The 17717-nt window shown below is 37.0% G+C and overlaps 1 pseudogene across 1 annotated transcript in view; it reads right to left on the bottom strand.

Moving 5' to 3' along the window:
* The window catches only part of LOC149828399 (uncharacterized), a 32754-nt pseudogene extending 18299 nt beyond the window's left edge, over positions 1 to 14455 (bottom strand). Inside the window, exons 1-2 of the transcript XR_016434026.1 lie at positions 14337 to 14455; positions 10100 to 10347 (exon numbers count right to left, since the gene is read on the bottom strand). The product of XR_016434026.1 is annotated as an uncharacterized LOC149828399 (transcript). The remainder of the gene's footprint in view (positions 1 to 10099; positions 10348 to 14336) is intronic.
* Positions 14456 to 17717: the final 3262 nt, after the last annotated feature.

Here is a 17717-nt window from a genome sequence, read left to right on the forward strand (position 1 = left end):
TCGGGTGTTCTTTCAAATAATTTTTTACAAGGAAATGCATTTTGCAAGGATGACGAGGTCATTCTATTTATCAAATATGGTGATGTTAGAAAGGCCTCAGCCTAAAAACTTTTTGGAATATCTTTAGAAATAAGTAGTGCAGTGGTTTCTATAATATATCTATTTTCTTTCAGCTAATCTATTTTCTTGAGGAGTTCTAGGACATGACTTTTGGTGACAAATCCAGTTTTGATCTAGATAATTTTGAAACTTGATAAGTATTCATCACTCGAATCGGATCTAAGAATAGAAATGTTGCTTTGAAATTGATTTTTGACAATCATATGAAATTTTTTAAAGAAAGGGAACACATCGGATTTGACATTAAGAAAGTAGATCTATATATATCTAGTAAAATCATCGATAAAGGTAACATAATATGAATATTCTCCTTTTGATATGATGGGAGAAGGTCCCTAAACATCCGAATGCACTAATTCAAAATGTCACTTAGAGACAAAAGTTTTATTAGGAAAATAGGTGGATTTCATCTTTCCAAAGATACAATCTTTGCAAACTAAATTTTTTTTATTACAAAATTTTTCCCAAAAAAAACATACATCTTTGAAAAGCTTGGGTGTCCAAGTCTTTTATGTCAAGTTTCAATATCCTTATCTTGGACATAATTACAAAAAGAATTTGGAGAAAGATTTAGATAATTCATGAAGTAGATATCTCCCTTCCTATGGCCTTGCCCAATCTGCTTCTCAAACCGGAGATCCTGTACAGAGCAACCCTTAAATGAGAAAGAAATTTCACATCCATGATCGAAAATTTGTGAAATACAAAAAAGGTTTAAGTTTAGTTGAGGAACAACCCTCACTTTTGGCACAAAAAAACTTAGAGGAATTTAAGATTCCAATACTTTTAATTTGCAAAGATGTTCCATCGGCAGTTGAAATATAGAAATTAGTGTTTAAATCGGATAGACCATTCTCATGAGGTGTCATATGAAAGGAGGCCCCTGAATAAAGAATCCATGAAGACATTCCTAGAAGAGAAGATGAGGCTATCGCGACACCCGATGTAGATGGATATTTTAGTAACATTTGAAGTGTTTCTAATAATTGGGCAAGTAAAAATGAATCTTTTCCTTTGATTGGTTATTCCTTCCTTGGTGCGGTTTTTTAAACAGAAGTCACTTTGTTCTTTAAGGTGTCATATAACTTGAGACAATTTGGTCGTATATGACCCGGTTCTTGACCATGATGACAAATAGCCTTCTTGTAGCCACAATTATAGTTATTTTGCCTCCCAAAGTGTGGAGGCTTATAAGTTTTTACATGATTGTCAGGTTTGAACACTGCTAACACTTCATCTCCTCTTTTTATCAGACCAAGACGAGTCTCATCTTAACATATTTCGACAACGGCATCCTCTAAAAGAAGAGGCTTAGATCTATGAGGAAGAGAAAATCTAACTTGTTCATATCCGGGCCTAAGCCCATGTAAGAATTAGAAAAAGTGCTCTTTTTCTATTTGCTCTCTTCTTAGTTCAACATCTTCATTAGCGACCCACTTGGGTTCAAGAATAGATAATTCATCCCAGAAGGGACTAAGAGTGTTAAAGTAATAAAGGGCACTCATGTCTCCTTATTTAATGGTACGTATTTTTTTTTGAAGAAAGAATTGCCTTGCAAGATCTTTTTGTATATACATACCTTTCATAAAAAACTATGCCTCATTTGCCTTACGAAACTTAGCGATGTAGGCACATATTTTGAGTTCAACATTGTTCATAAATTTTTGCATGTTTACTTTCCCAATCTTCTATCTTGGATTGATGGTCTTCATTAGCTTTATGCGAGCATTTTCTTCTAAAGCCTTTTCTTGACCTCCTTCCAACTTGGTGAGTTTGAGTTAAGGTTCCGGAAAAGAGCCCATCACATATCCCCAAAGCTTCTTGCCTTTGAGGTTATTTTTCATGGCGGATGCCCACATCATGTAATTGGTACCATTCAACTTGAAAGAGAGATCAATCTTTTGCTCATTCTCTATTTTGGCTTAGTAGAAGAGGGAAGACGGATTATGAAAGAACACGGAAGAGCCGCTCTACTTGAGTTACTGCAAGCACGTCGATCCTTGAATCACGATATTTCAATGGTCACTCTTCAAGAGACCAAGAGCACTGTGGCTCTGATATCATGTAATGAAGTATGTGGAATTACAAGAACAAAGTGCAAAAGCACAAAATAAGTCCAAGAGTGGACAATTACAAAGGCACAATAGGCATAAAACTGCATAAACAAAAGTCCACAATGAGACAATACAAAGTGCCTAGAAAGGGCAACACCAACAAGTAAAAAAATTGGATTTTATTAATAACATGCTTGAAAAGCCTTCAAAGAAATAGGGGAAACCCTCCCTTATTTATATATAACAACTTAAAGGGGAGGCCATTGAGAGCTCCCTTCATAGAGTCGTTGGGGAGCTCACAATGGTCATAATTATGACTATTGGAGCCCCAACAACTCTATGGAGTGGGGCCCCAATTGCATGGAAATACAATTAGAAAAAGAAAAAGAAAATAAGAAAAACAGAGATATAGTTGTTTCTAATAAACAACTATAATTACATGTGAAAAGACAAAAATGCCCCTATTGGGCAAATACAAAACAGACTATGTCACATAGGTGCGGGTACAGGTGCTGATGCGGCGATGCAGCACTTTAACAAAACTTGGGTGCGGGGAGGGTATATATATATATATATATATATATATATATATATATATATATATATATATATATATATATATATATATATATATATATATATATATATATATATATATATATAATTTTTAATAGTTATAAGTTAACACTACGTGTATGTGTGTGCATTTATGTATTTATATATATAATATAGATAAAAATGGACTTGATTAGGGTTAACTGAATCTACTTTTCGATAGAAATGGACCTCAGTGTGGTTGACTTCACCTAACACAAAGGAAGTTGTGTCCAAGTGTCGCACCTGCCTGGGTGCGGGTGCATCGCAGGGGTGGTGCCCTATTAGAGGAGTACGTGTGACATAGAAAACAGATTATATATGTGTATATATATATATACAAACATATATATTTTAACAATTGTAGCATATTGTAAGGCTCCCAAGGTATTGCATTATATTGTGTTGGATTATTAAAGTCTAATGCGGATCTAGCAAACAAAGGTGAGAAGTTGAGATAGGCATGAAAATATGTTTGGATCCTATCATAGATCCCCACAATAAGATATTTAAAATATATAGATTTTTTTGTTGTGACAAAATAAGACCCTGGCCCACAAGGACTCCGCTCATCTGGTTGAGGCAACTTGTGAATGTCACCAAGTTGATGGGATGTCACAAGTTCGAAACCCATGCGAGGCATCCCTTGCCGCAAGGTCGAAGCTGGGTTTTACCAAATGGAGGCCAGCCAATGTGCAGACGGTGATGGAGGGGTTTCTCACTTGGACTATCCAAAAAAAAAGTAAAATAAGACCCTACTTCAAAAATTAACATTACTATAAAAAAAATGGACCCAAGTCTTTTATAACAAACTTTGCTTGTAGTCTTAAAATAAGTTGATATATATATATATATATATATATATATATATTCACCAAATTAATGGACATGATTATATCATCAACATAAACCAACACATATAAAACACACTATTTTAGATAAGAAAACAAATAAAGAGATGTTTGTTTTGGACCAAAAAAACCTAAACTAAGTAACAACAAGCTCAACCTTAAAAACCCTATACATGGAACTTGTTTGAGTCTATATAATGCCTTCTCGAGCTTGTATACATAATTAGGAAATCTTGGATTTTTGAATCTAGTAAGTCAATCCAAATATACTTCTGATAAATATCTGTGAAGAAAAGTATTTTGGATTTACATGATTAAGCAAAAATTTGAGGGGTCCTGTGTCAAGTTGAAGGCCTAGAATCGAATCCCTCTGTCACATGGGGCGATTGTTGTTCTCGTAGAGGTCCGCCTAACCCCAGCTTGCCTTTCAAAAAAAAATCTGATGTCATGCGCGTGTTTAAAAATGTCAAAAGCCATATTGAGAATGTTAATGGGCATAAGATTAAACAATTTGAAATATACCATAGAGCATCAAATATCGTGCCCTCATACTCATAAGCAAAATGATGTTGTTGAGAGTAAACATCGACAAATTGTTAAGACCAAGGTTGTCAGACTAGAAAGCGGAACCGAGAAGCGATGCATTTTAAAATGTATAGGAAGTGGGAAGCAAGGAATAAAAAAAAGTAATATAAGAATTGAATGAGAATCAAAATGAAACGCAAATAAAAACTAAAATAAAAGTGACTATTCTTAAATTTCATGATTTTTTTGTGTAAAAATTAAATTTTTAACAAAACCTAATAATGATGACTGCCAATTTAGAGAAAGCATGTAGAAGTGAGTGAAGCGTGAGAGAAAACACATAAAAAACATGAAAAGTAGAGTGAGAGAACATATAATAAGAATAGATGAAGCGTGTAGAAAGCATAGGAGAAGCGTGGAAGAATCGAGATTCTCATCAAGTTTCGGAAGTGAGAAATATCGAGCTTCCGAAGAAAGCTTCCCACCTATCTAAGAAGCTTTCGGTAACTCTGGTTAAGACCGGATTGTCTCTAATGGCTAAAGCCAATCTACCATCAAAATTTTGGAACAATGCATTTTCTGCTATTGTTCTTTTTATTAACCAAACGCCCACCAAAGTGTTTGAAAAAAGATCTCCTTTAGATATCATGTTTAAAATGCCACTTGACTATCATTTTATAAATGTTTTTGGATGTATGTGTTATCCTTATTTGAGAGTCTACCACAAGCACAAGCTTGAATATCGTTTAGAAAATATGTTTTTCCTGGATATGCTCTTAAACATCATAGATATTTCTTCATTTTTCTACATGCAGTTTCTTATGAGAACAGTTTCCCTTGCGGAGAGGAACAAACTGAGGCCAGCCTGATGCCTACATCTCAAGTCACCCTAGTTGTGTTAACTCTATCACCTTCAGTTGCCACTCTTGTAAATTTGAAAACCAAACCATTCAAAAACCAAACGTGGATTCAAGATTGAAACCAAATCCAAAACAAAATCTTGATCCAACTCCATCACTTGAAATAGATCATCACTAAAAAAAATCATCCGAGTTTGATTCCCCATAGGCGTCCAATTCATCCAAGTCTTCTGAATCTACAGTCTAACTGTATGTTGATCTAGGACCTTTAACAAATGTTCCACCAACTCGAACTCATTCTATGATAACTAGATACCAAGATAAAGCCCTGAAACCCAAAACCTATTTAACCACAAAACATATTACACTAAGTGCTCTTTTCACTATACTTCTTTAAGATCATGAACCAATTACCTTTACAGAAACATATCAGAATCTGAAATAGCATGAAGGCATGAAATCTATCTGAATATGTTGCTATCATCGAAAGTCAAACTTGGCCTCTTGTTCCTGCAAAATAGGCTCAATATACGGTTGGTTGCAAATGGATATTTGAGATAAAACGCAAGGCTGATGGAACTCTAGAAGGCTTATAAAGCAAGACTAGTTGCTAAAAGGTACAACCAACAAGAAGGTTTGAATTATTTTAAAACATTCAGTCAGGTTATTAAACCTACAACAATTAGGTTTGTCTTATCGATTGCCATCGATAATAGTGGATTATAAAACAATTAGACGTTCAAATGATTTTTTTCATGGATGGATGCTTGTCAAAAGTTTTTTACATGGATCAACCACCAAGGTTTGTAGACCTAAATTTTCCTTGTCATGTATGCCAATTAGAAGAAGCTTTATATGGGCCCAAACAAGCCTTGCAAGCTGGTTCTTAAGGTTGAACTCATTTTTACTTAGTTTGGGTTTCTCTGAGCCAAATCAGACACATTTTTATTTATTTTAAGTTCCAATTAGTCTGTCATATATGTATTAATTTACATAGATGTTATAATAGTGATTGGGAACTCACAGATCCATATAGATCAACTCATTTCAAGATTAGGAGTAGAGTTTGCTATAAAAGATTTGGGTTCACTTCATTTCTCTAGGATATTGAAGCTTAAGTCTTGTTTTATCTCAAACAAAATATATGTTGGATCTCTTGTTGCGAGTATCTATGGCAGAATCCAGACCCGTCTCCACACCCATGATCACTTCACCTTTGTCAGCCACATCTGGATCAAACTTTGATGGTTCCAACACTTTTCAGGAGTGTTGTAATTGCTTATAGTAGCCACTATGACCAGACCTGACATTTCCTTCACTAGGAACAAAGTGTGTCAATGCATGCACGCTCTTGCTATGCATTCTATGGTAGTCAACAAAAGCATTCAATAGTAGTTAAAAGAATTTTGCAATGTTTGAAGCACACTCTAACCTATGATCTTTAGCTAAAATACTCTTCGTCTACTATTCTCTTAGCATTCATACATGCTGATTGGGTAAGATGCTTGGATGATTATAAGTCAGCAGGGGGATATGCCATGTATTTGGGCCAAACTTAATATCTTGAAGCTCAAGAAAACAAGTCACTACGTCTCAAACTAGTACAAAGACAAAATATAGAGCTTTGGCCAACGCTAAGTAGAGTTTTCCTAGCTGAAATTTCTCATAAAAGAATTGGAGTTTCCTTGAATCAAATACCAATAAGATGGTGTGATAATATAAGCATGTTTTATCTTGCATATCATCTTGTATATCACAATAGGTGCAAGCACATTGAATAGATCTTTATTGTGTTAAAGATAAGTTGGCGAAAAAGGAGATCATTATACAATTATTTCATTTAAAGATCAAATAGCAGATAATTTGACTACATCAATTCAACCTTTTGTGTAGCAAGCTCAACGTTGAACCAAAAACGTTGCACTTAAGGGGGAGTATTAGGAAACAAGGACCTGCATTTGGATCAGATCCAGCTCACAATCCAGAAAAGTTACATGTGGTAAATAGAGCCAAATTACAAATAAAGACTTACCTCATTCATCATCGAGATCATAGAAATGAATCTCAACCTGAAAGAAAACCTTATCAGGATGAGCTCATCTTGTGAAAGAAGATTGATAGAAAGTTGGAAGATAACGTTTGGCTTTAGGAAGTTTAATGAGGTGGTCTTGTAAATTTTATCACAATTATTTTTCTTTGTAAAGAACCCTTGTATATTTATTCATCATAATGGAATGTTGGCGGTGTGAGAGTTTGAGAGTAGCCATTAGTGATCATGGACATAGGTCATGCTGACGGAACCACCATCCCTTCATTATTGTGATTTTATAATTATCACCTTCCAGGGTAACATTGCTTAATATAACAATAATGAGGACAAAATTAAAAACAACACTATTATCCTTGGAAACATATGAACTAAAAGCAAGTTTCTAGTACTTTTTAGCATATAAAATATCATTTAATACGCAATTATGTTAAATCTTAAAATGACCTATGCGATGAATATTCAAACTCGATCCATCTCTGATCTCCACAGAGTCCTAACCCTTATATTTTGATTGCATCAAGAGATTATTGAGATTGCTTGTGGTGTGATAACTCATGCTGGTGCAGAATGCCAAGTGTCATCTCCAAAGGTGAGTGGAACATTATAAGAGGACATGTAATAAACTTGAGGGTCAGAATTCTTTTCTTGCAACAAATTAGTGTATTGGTAGCACGTCGTAGCTGCATGACCCAATTTTCACATATTTTGACAAGTAACTACGTAAACCGATCTATCTTGCTATTGATGGTTGACACCAGACAAGTGTAAACCAACCTCATCTCATGCACCTATGAACCACCATGTTGGCCTCTACCACAACTTGATGAGCCATGGTTTTGCACACCAAAGGTATGATGTAAGGACAGATTGGCAGCCAGATTCACTTGATTAGTCAGCTGATTATCCACATCGCTCAGATGAGTTTCTTGGATTAATAGTAATCCATGAAGTTTATTTAATGAAATTGGGTGATGCCTAGTCTCAATAAGGGTTTTGAAGGCCAACTATTCGCTGGCTAATCCCTTCAAGATTTACATCATGAGATCCTCTTCTGGGAAAAGCTTCAATGCAATAGCCAACTGGTGTGCTATAGCTCTTGCCTTCCGAATGTACTCATCCATGGTTTTCGAGCCCTTTTTTAATGTCTTGCAACTGAGACTTAAGTTGCATAATCTTAGGCCTAGAATGAGCAGCATACAACTGTTTTAAGGCATTCGACACAGGAGGGGAAGAAGTTAACCTTATGACTTGACTATGGATGATTCTGAAAGAGACCATAATAGCCAACTAAAAAGAAGCTGGTCTCACCTAAGCCAGTGCAGATATTATGTGTTAAGTTCAGTGGAATCACCTTTGAACCTTGGTGGTAGAGATTTACTTCCATCACAAACCTCAATAAGTCATAAATAATGAGTTTGAGAGTAAACTAGGACTCCCACAATAGATAGTTTTCACCCACTAAATTTAATAGACAGAAAATGGTTTAGGAGATTCGAACTTGAAAGAAGCGGCAATGAAGTTGACAGTCCAGAATATTAAGGGTAGCTAGATTAAACGTGGACGGTGATTGGAAAGACAAACTTTGTGTCATTGCTTGCAAGGAACTCTAATACCACATAAGAAAATGGTATAGTAAGGAAAATAAGGCACTTAGTGTATGCGGTTTAGTCAATAGACCTAGGTCAATGATCATTTAACATTATCTTTTCTCACTCACATACAGCCACCGTTATATTATGGTGAAAATATATACAAGGACTCTTTAAAAAGTAATATTACTGTGGTAATATTTTATGAAATAATCAACTTCCTATAATCATGTATTTGCTTTCAATCTTCTAGCAACTTCTTCCATAGGATGAGATTCATGCTAGTTAAGTTACCTTGTCTGTTGAGATTTATTACTATCATCTCCTCCATTTGATACAGAAAGTAAGTTTTCATTAGATAGTCTTGTTTCTTTTACCACAAGTAAATCACCTTGATTGTGAATTGGACCGGGATACAAACACGGTTCCCCGTTCACTAACAGCACCATCTTAATTGAGGCCTTGGGTTCAAATCCTATCAGGGCTATACCACCAGTTTGGCTATAAAAAAATTAAAGATATGTATAGATGGTGGTGGCCCACGTTAATTAGAGCACTTGGAGAATGAGATATGGCTGTTCTATGTCCACATACCTGTGACTTTGTCTACAGGTAATGGGAAAAAATTATATTTTTCACGCACCTACATTGCATTTAATGCTCTTTATGTCAGAAAAGCCTAATTTTACATGGGAGAAAAGCTTGCACTCTCATGGGCCAAGACCTACATCATCAGCAGCACTCCAATACATTATGAAAGCATGGCAGGAAAATGTTTCTAAGAGTTGCAGTCAAGTTCTAATTAATTGAGCCACTGTTTTCAAAATTTGACCCCTCTTCTCTTATGATGTGAGCAACCTATGTGACATGGATATAACCAAAAAAGACATGGGAACACTATTCTTTAGTAGTTTGACATCAAGAATAGCAAATAAGGGATGGGAATGAATTGGTTAAGCATCATTGTACTTGGGGTAGTGAACAATGAGAAAAGAGTTTAGACTAGGTTTGAAAAACGAATTATTCTCCATCACTTCCCCAGTCATCTATTCAGATACACAAATGGCCTCAACCTAATGAGGATCAATATTTTTCAACTGTTGACTGGGAGCATTTCATCTTTGTGATGGGGTTTAAGCCCTCCTTCTGGACAAAATTAATGGGAAAGAAACAGTGAAAAAATAAAATGTACAAAGCTGCAATTTCAACATGAAATAAATCCTCCAGTGGCCTTCCTATATCCTGTGTGACCATACATATCATGTTTATCTACGGGTTACCTTCCTCAGAACAGACAACTCGGCAAACTGCCTCAAGAAGAAAACAAATTAGGAATCAATCCCCAAGGTCTTTTGATTGAGTATTCACTAGTGTGTGCACGCGTGAGTGTGAAATAAGATCTTAAGGCAAAAACAATGAAAATTACCAAAAGCGAAGGTCATGGCCTGTTGCTTACCTGTAAAATCTAATGTTTGGGTTTAAACCAACAGCAACCTGTCCTTGTACTTTAATGCCATTAAATAATTTATCAAGTCCAGATCTCCATATCTTTTCTGCAAGAAATGGATCTTGAACAGATATCCGGTCATTGTTCCTATAAGCTTCTCCTTTTGCTGGACCAAGACTTCCTTGATGGACAAAACCTACAGATTCAGCAGCTTGGATAAAGGCCTTGGATTCTACAGCAGTAAAGAAGTCTTGCACCTGAAAAACATTAAACAAATCAATATAAAAGAATGACATATGAATATTTCTAGTGCCATAACAACCTAGCAGCTATGATAGTCAGGGAAAAGATGTCAGTTGCATATGAAGATGCAAACATCTGGAGCAAAAGAAAAACAACTAAATGGGCATTAAAAAATGCCAGGAATGAAAATGACACTACCCATAAGCAAACAGTTAAACTATTTTCTCAACCATGAGAAAGGGTACAAAAACCTGCCTTAATTCAAAAAAAGATGAATCCAGGAAGAAGTAAAAGGAACCATTTACGAACTTGCTAGATTGAACTAATGTTAAAAGAAGAAAGACTACAAGTGACAAGGAGACAATGCAACCACCTTAAGTGCCAATCCTATTAAAAAACTATCCAATCAATATTCAAAAGCCCCCACCATTTATCTTTTGATCAATGTGGTTTCTATTTTTCATCCCCATCAAGAACGTTTTTGTCTATCTAATATGACATGGAAGCACGTGGTATGAGAAACATGCCACAAAGGAATCTCTTTTTAGTTGGGTTTGGCCAAGGTAGACCCCCATATGTTTGGGTAGTGTGTGTGAGCACGGGTGTGACACTGTTTTCTGAGTCTGGAAGCAAACAGTTGGGTCAAGCCGTCTCTCTGGTTCAATCCAAGCAAAAAATTTGGCCATGATTCATGAGCAGGCGCAGCTTCCAAGCACAGTCACATATATCAGTCTTGAGTATATCTCAGCAAGGCCAACATCTCAGGATATAGGTCTTCTGATAAACATTGAGAAAATCTCACCAATCGAATATTTTAAAATACGAAGAACTTGGTAATTATTCTTTTAAGAAAATGTAAATAACTGACCTGAAAGCTTTTAAAATACAAAAAGATGAATAAAGAAGAAAAAATCATGCCTAAAGTAGAAGTTAACAAAAAAGTTAAAAAATATCATGATAATACCACAACATTGTAATATTGACACGATATTTTCAAAAAATTTGATAATTAACCCCTCAAAAAATATTAAAAATTGAATTGGATTGGTCATGAATCTACCCCTTTTAAATAGTCATTGGGCCAATTCGATCTGAATCGGCCGATTCAGACCGATTTTAACAACATTAGCTATTTTCAAAATATAGTGATATCTGTGACAACGCTTGCAAGACTGGCATACTTACCCAATCTGGGTAAGTCATGCACCTGAGTTCAAGCCATTGACCATTGTGTCACTCAATCCAACTAACTCCTTGGCTTTTGGTGAGACCATTCTCCTTCAGCAACCTCAAGACCTTGTTAGCATCCCTTCTCCTACCAGCAGACACATAAATATTTGCAAGAAGAACATAATTTGCTGCATTTCTTGGCTCCAAGTAGAATAGATGCCTTGCCACTTCTTCTCCAAGCACTGGGTTACAGTAAATTCTGCAAGCACTCAATATGGAACCCCATATCCTAGCACTGACTTCCATAGGCATCTCTTGTGCCATCTGGTACGCCTCAGTCAAGAGACCCACACGACACAAGAGATCAACCATGCATGCATAATGCTGCACACTGGGTTTTATGCCGTAGTCTTCAATCATAGATTGAAAGCATCCCCTCCCCACAACCACCATCCCTGCATGATTGCATGCTGATAACAAAGCAGTAAAGGTGTAGTCATTGGGTGTAGCTCCTGATTGCTGCATAAGGGCAAACACAGACAGTGCCTCATGGCAATCCCCATGCAATGCATAACCTGCTATCATCACAGTCCATGACAGAACCTCTTTATGTAGGATCCCTTCAAAAACTGCACGCGAAGTTGAAATTCTTCCGCACTTTGCATACATATCAATCAAAGCATTAGATATAGCTGTCTCTTTATGAAATCCTCTTCTGATTACATAAGCATGAGCTTGTTGTCCTTTCCTTAGAGATGCAATTGAAGCAAACATTGGAAGAATGGTTAGCATGGTTACTTCATCAGGATGAATGCTGCTGCATTGCATTTTGTAAAAGAAATTTAATGACTCATCATATTGTTTGAGCTCCACATAAGCTTTGATCATGGTGTTCCAAGTAATAATATCCCTTCCCGACATTCTTCTGAACAATATTAGGGCAGTATTCATTTTTCTGCACTTTGAGTACATGCTAATTAGAGCAGTACCCAGAGAAACATCCATTTCCAAGCCTATTTTGGCTCTGCAATAGTCCATGATCCGCTCGCCCTCTTGCCAAAGCCCCAGTTCAGCATAGGCTGGTAGAACATTGAGCAATGTTACTCTTGTTGGCATTACTCCTGCATCTTGCACCATCCGATAAAAGAGTCCAAGTGCTTTGCTTTCATACCCGTTTTGTGTGTATCCTGAAATCATCGAGTTCCATGATACAACATCCTTAACCGGCATCCTGTGAAACAAATCTGAAGCAACTGCCACACAGTTGCACTTATTATACATCTCTAAAATTGAGTTGCTCACTGACAGACAAAGTTCGAATCCAAACTTCACCACAAAAGCACAAATAACCTCTCCCAACATCAGCAATCTGGAATTCCCACAGGCTGAGATCAAGCTAACAAACGTGGCCTCGGTTGGATGAACGCCATGTTCAGTGCGTCGCATGCAACAGAACAATTCCACAGCATTGGAAAGCACTCCACTTCGTGAATAACCAGCAATCATGGCATTCCAAGAAACAACATCCCTCACAAGCATATTGTCGAACACTTTGCGTCCAAGTTCAACCCGTCCAGATTTGCAGTACATATCAATAAGCGCAGTCCCAACAAGAACATCCAATTTAACCCCACTCATCTTTATACGCTCATGAAGTTTCACACCCAATTCAAACTTGCATAACTCAGTGCATGCCTTTATAACAAGATGAAACGTCTGACCATCTGCATGGTTCTTGAAGGGATTCATCTCATGGTAAACATCGAGAGCCCGTTCGAATTGGGAGTTCTTCAAGTAACCCCTGATCATTGCATTCCACAACAGAGGGGCGGGCTTGTGAAAAACAGAATGGAGAAGAAGAAGAGCTGCTTGAGTGCGACCAAAGGAGCAATATTTGGTGATGAGGAGGCTGGCCAGGAAAGCATTCTGGTGGTGACCCAGTGAGATTATCTTGGCGTGGACCTGCAGCAGTTTGCTGAGGCAGGAAGAGTGGTTAGAAATGAGAAGGGCTATACCTTCTTTGGCCTCCCTCCAAAGCATCTAGGACTAATAATGCTCTAGAATCATGCAGAGTTCGTTGCTCGTCATACCTACAAGGTCGGGTCCCGGCTTAAGGCACTCAAGTTGAAGGATGTCACGAGTTCTAGAACTGCAATTTTTTCAAGCGCACAATGGATATCACTGAAAAAGGATAAGAATCAAATCTCCAAATCAATTTAGAGTTCACGAGAGAAGTTGCTCCCTAACTATAGCCCATTATCAAGCAGCTTCCGCTATGACGCCCATCAAATTGAATTGGATGAAAAAGAAAAGAAAGGGACAAGTCTAGAAACTGTTATCAGCAGCATAAGATGTTGATCACGGTCGTAAAACTTTTATCCGCACGTCATGTCAGGTCCACAGCACACGAGAAAAAACTTTACTTCCATCATTAAGAAATTTATGATGTTTCACATACCACCTATTCTAGATACTAACGTGGGTCAATACTAACATCGACGTTGTGCTACGCCTAACTCTTCCATAACAAATTCAAAGCTCTTTATATACCTATGTAATGTCACCATCTGACAGCATAATGACCGAGAAAATTGTGTGGGAGTGCATCCAATTCCGTCAATATGATCTTCAGAAGAATTCCACCCATAAAAGCGCACAAGTAATCCATCACAGCGATCATCATTTCAGTATCCAATCAAGAAAAGGCTGAAAGAATGACGATTTTACGATACCCATTTTGGAAAACCTTTAAGTTCTGAATCTCAAGAGAGAAAACTACGATCCGATTAAGAAGGGTGGGGGGGGGGGGGGGCGGAACCCGTTCGATACGTACCGTAAAGAGATCAGAATCCTTGAGGTATGTTACTCTGAGATGAGGCTTTGGTTTTATTTCGGGCCAAATCGATCTTTTTTCCGGCTGGCTGCTCGACTTTCCTTTGCCCGCCATCGTTCCTGGGCGACGACGGGAGCTCGAAACGCGATCTTTCCTTCTTTGTTGGGCTCTTCATTAGGGGTGGCAATCGGGTCGGGTTGGCGGGTCAGAATACCTTGACAGGAACCCGACCCATTTATTAAACGGGTCGGATGTGGCAAACACGAATACTACCCATTTATTAAACGGGTAACCCAACACGACCCGGTTAACCCGTTTAATAAATGGGTCGAGTCGACACGACAAGATTACATCGATAACCTCTAACATGACTTTCGTGGAGGTTGTAATCGAATAGAGGGAGTAATTGTATCCTTGTCAAAGATGCCATTTGGAGATATGCTTTTTTCTTTTCTTTTTTAAGCTTTTAGTGGTTGGCATGATAGACGTCGGGAGGAGAGACATCTTTTGGTAGGATAAGTAGAGATGACTTTCCAGGAGGCGCCTTTAGTGGAGATTTTTTTGCCCAAGGCACAGTGGCATTCTGTGAGACGACAAGTGGGGAGACGTTCTTTGGGAAGGTAATGTAGGACACACTGGTAGAAGATGAAACACCCTTTAGAGGGGCGTCTCTTAGAGTGCCCAGGGCATATTTTGGTCTCCACGCTAGCTTGCAATAATTCACCTTGGGCCAGGGATATGCCTTTCCTTTAAGCCAATGAGGAAGCTGCATGGGACGACTCCTCATGATTTAGTGTGCTTGAATCTCGCCAGAGTTCCTTGGTCGGCACTGGTGAGAGCTGCTTTTCCCAGGCAAGCAGGTGTCCTCCAACTCCATATTCGATTTGTGTTGCTGATCATGACCCTATGTTGGAGGATTACAGATAGGGATCCAATGGCTCGCCACCATGAAAGAGCACAGTGTGTTGCAATTGGAATGCCTTACCATTGCTAACGGGTTAAAGGAGACCCTTTTGTGAGGCTTGTTTCATTTTTCAACACTCAACATCCAAAAACTGGTGTTTACGATGGTAATTATCTGCATGTCAGAAAAGTACTCAAAAATACGTGTAATACCATTTTCCTTTGTTTTTTTTTCCTCTTTTTGAATGCTGGACAGCCTGGACTTAATAGTTAATATATATATATATATATATATATATATATATATATAAACGGTTTACGGGTTGTGGGTTCGGGTAAACGGGTTGACCCGCCCGCCTAACCCGTTTATTAAACAGGTCATTTGGGTTGGCGAGTTGGCATACCCCTAACACGAACCCGACCCGTTTAATAAACGGGTTAGGCGGGTTGACCCGTTTACAACACAAACCCGTTTAAGCCAAACCCGAACCTGGCTAAGAAGCGGGTTGGCGAGTCGTGTCAGATTTTGCCACCCCTACTCTTCATATTGCCACCCCTTAGATATATATATATATATATATATATATATATATATATATATATAGGGCCATTTGTTCCTCTGCCCCCTATAGGTTTAAAGTGTTTTTGGATAGACGAGTGTTGTTAGATGTGTTTGGCATGATCGATTTAGTGGGAATCAAAACATGATTTTATGAGTGGGAAAAAACTAGTACCTTCGTAGCCATTGATTTTGGATCACTAGAAAAACCTCTGTACATGTCAAATTTTGGCCATCCACTAAATAAAACCTATAGATCACATATACGGTATTAGACATGAGAAAAAAATACTTAACACTGTGATTTTTGAAGGGAGCCTAACAAAAAAGGGGCCTAAGGAATGCATTACTAATATATATATATATATATATATATATATATATATATATATATATATATATATATATATATATATATATATATATATATATATAGAGAGAGAGAGAGAGAGGGAGAGCTGAACTTATATTAGGCCCACTTTTCTTGTTCTGCCCCATTAGGTATAACACCTTAAATTTTTTATCTCAAAAATCGTATACTTTTTTTTTAAATGATTTTATAAAATTGCAGCAGAAATTTGAACGAAATAAAAACTTTGTTGTATTACAGTTCTCACATATTTGTTTCAAATATACCACGAATTTAAAATTAAACATCCATAATAAATTAAATGTCCATTATACTTTGAATTTAGATAATAATATAGTCATTTAAATTAAATTAATATCAAAGTTTTGAGCACTTGTAAATGCTCGCAATCCCAAAATAAGTCCCAAAAATTTGAGAAAGACTTTGTTCAATTATTGTCGCAACCTCCCGCCATTACTTGGTCCATCATTTGCTACCTGAAAACATTCAATTATAGTAGAGTCAGACAATTAAGTATTTAGTAAGGCAAAGCTATTCAATACACATAAATTAAAATCAATAAACAAGAATTAATCTGATATCAACACCCCTAAACTTGATTAAGCATACCAAAACATACATGCATGAAATTCTTTACAAGACATTCAAACATACATTTATAAAGATCTCTCAATAAAAATATTTACTTAACTAAGAATAATTAAATATGCATGAGCAGTTAAAAATGCATGCACTTATCATTGCAGAAGTTGAACTATATGCATTAGTGACTTCTTATCTTTAATTATGTTTTCTTTTTAAATGGTGTATGTCATGTCTATCTGAATACACAATTATTTTAGATTTCAGTTCTTAGCCTTGTGGGTACTAACACGGACTTAAACCTAGATCAGGGCCATAGTACAAGCAGTGTTTTCATACAAATATGACTTTGGCCTGGCCAAGCACCTTTCACCATAATACGGGTGAGAGACGAGCGTATTGAGAGAGCGCTCTCAACACCGTCATCCCAATGCATCGGGTTTTCATTTATGAGTTTCTATCATCTACACTGCAGTCTAATGTAGAGATTTTCCCTATCTTCGTGGTTGGGGAGGAGCAACCATCCGTAGTCAAAACAATGCCCACGAAACTGAGGGTATCGCTTGCCTTCTCTTTGCAAGCATCGATATTTAATGTTACATAGTTAAACTTTTTAAATTAATTGCTTTCATACAACACTCACATATGAATCTAACTCAGAGATTCGGCCTCTTCCAGTCCCATGGATGCACATTTTTAAAACATACATTTCAAGTATTATTGCACAATGCTTTTCTTTCGTTTGGCTTAAGCATACATTCAATGTAAAGCAATTATTTTAACAATTAAATGTATCCAACCACTTGCATCATCATGTACATGTCATTCATATCAAAATCAGCATTCATGAACAATTAACAATTGTGTTCGATCACAAGTCGTACTTTATTCATCTCATTTATTGGCGAATGGCCACGAAGGCAAGCTAGTGCATAAGCATTTTATTCAATGCGTGCTTCATACTTGA

This window comes from Nuphar pumila, chromosome 9, assembly GCF_984573655.1.
Source record: "Nuphar pumila chromosome 9, dmNupPumi1.hap1.1, whole genome shotgun sequence".
Taxonomy (NCBI): Eukaryota; Viridiplantae; Streptophyta; class Magnoliopsida; order Nymphaeales; family Nymphaeaceae; genus Nuphar; species Nuphar pumila.